Here is a 2,040-nt window from a genome sequence, read left to right on the forward strand (position 1 = left end):
TTGAAGTTTTCACTTGCAAAACATTGCTAAAGAGTAAAAATCCAATATTTGTTACCTTTTGTTGTTACTGTTATTCTTTTGTTTTTCATTATTGTTGCCTGTGAGACTAACAGAATTTTTGGGTTTGTGTTTTAGCTATGGCTTTGTGGCTGTCTTTTTAATTACAATATGTATTTGTTGATTTAAGAAGTTTATTTCCTTATATTGGTGTTAATTTAGCAGGTTATTTAATTTAACCCTCTAGCATTCAAACCGGCCATATCCAGCCAAAATATTTAACCTGTTTTATATTGAAACTGACCAGATCTCACCTCTCACCTCAGCCCTGCCATGTCATTCTAAAACTAAAAAATCACATCACTGAAATATCTAAACTACAAGATAATGTATGATTAATTCAAAACAATATATATAAACAACCATCACATTTGATAGAATAATCTGAACACTACAGGCCTTCTAGTTGTCGGTAGAAGATGCAAAATGAAATATTTTACATATGGGTGACCTTGAAACAGCTTCTCACAATAATTCATTAATTTATTATTGATCAACATTTCTACTTGAAATTAATATATTTTGAACTTATCTAGGTTGCATATTAGATCTATAATGACAGGGCTGTTCTGGACATTGCCAAGACTTTGAGTGCTTGACCATTATTTTGTAATGACACCTTAATTTTAAGTTTGGAGCTTCCCCAGTTACTTTTCCAGCCACTCTTTACAAATGAATAGCATTCTTTTGCATCAAGCAAGGGCACTTCTTTTGCCGAACATTTAAAGAGTTAGCAGACATGATAGCAGAATTTTATTTTTTTGCCCTTATTGTCTGTGCATGTGAGAGCAGTGATACCATCCCTGCAGCTAGAGATAGTGGCTCTTACTCAAGCTGAAATTTGTTGTGTCAGAGCTAAATGCTCAAAACTCAACTTCATCTAGAGAGCAGAGTAACTGTCTACATAGCCCTTCATGCTAGTGTTCACACAGTGCTAGTCTCCTCAAGCATGAGGGAATTACAAACCACAATGCTGTTATCATTGACACAGAGACAAGTGAGCACCCTACTGTCTATTGAAACACAGTAAGAACAGCCCGCTTCTGTGTTACTTCAGGTTGTTAAGCATTCTCTGGTTATTACTTAGATGACAGATCATTTTTTATCAGGAAATGTAAACATATGCTTAAATAGATATTCATTGTTGCTGATTTCTTTGAAAGTGGAGAATTTAAATATTTAAGGTAATGTAGAAAGACTGTTAACCCTTTCGTTACTGTATTTATTTTGAGATGCTCTGTGTTTCTTTCAATTATTTAAAATATAACAAAGAATTTAGTGAATTAACTTCATTATCATTAAGCTAGTGTTAGGAACATAAATTGTGATTAAGATTTGGTGGAAGATTTGAATTCAAAACTTATGAAAACAAGACATTTGTACTAAAGAGCCAGAGCCAGTTTCAGCCAGGTTGGTAATGAAAAGGTTAAGCACAGATTTTATGCAGAAAATATTGATTGAGATATATTTTCTACTTGCTACAAGCTGTTGATTTCAACCAGTCTGAATAACAAAAGATTATTGGCCAACCTGGACTCCTATGATGACATTTTGCACTTGTGGCAGAGATCTTCCTGTACAGTATCATGGTTCAGCTAATGGCAACAGTGTTACATGCAGGCAAAAGATGGGAAAAGTTACAAAAATCATCAAAATGTTACCTATCTTTCACCAAAGATGTTTGAGTAAAGTTGTGTAAAATTCTGATCATGTCAGAAATGACGAAGACTTAAGAAGTGCATCGTCACAGACTCTGAGATATGGTAACAGAACAAAGTATCTTATTGGCTGGTCGCATCTTACAGTGTACAGATTATCTATATGCTAAACCAACATCAACAGGAAGAAGGTAAGACTACTGGCTACATAGCTTTCAATTATTTAAGATGATTAGAAGGTAATCAACAGACTCCAGAAAATAGATCATGCAAATGATAGAATACTGGAGGAAAACTACTGCTCAAAGTGCAACCATGCATGGGA

At 34.2% G+C, this 2,040-nt stretch overlaps 1 long non-coding RNA gene across 1 annotated transcript; it reads left to right on the forward strand.

The window, feature by feature from the left end:
- The first annotated feature begins 460 nt into the window (after window positions 1-460).
- On the forward strand, window positions 461-1,777 carry LOC118765480. Its single transcript, XR_005001345.1, has 2 exons — window positions 461-1,257; window positions 1,483-1,777. It is a non-coding gene; the product is annotated as an uncharacterized LOC118765480 (long non-coding RNA).
- The last annotated feature ends 263 nt before the right edge of the window (window positions 1,778-2,040 follow it).

Source organism: Octopus sinensis, linkage group LG11 (assembly GCF_006345805.1).
Source record: "Octopus sinensis linkage group LG11, ASM634580v1, whole genome shotgun sequence".
NCBI classification, from domain to species: Eukaryota; Metazoa; Mollusca; class Cephalopoda; order Octopoda; family Octopodidae; genus Octopus; species Octopus sinensis.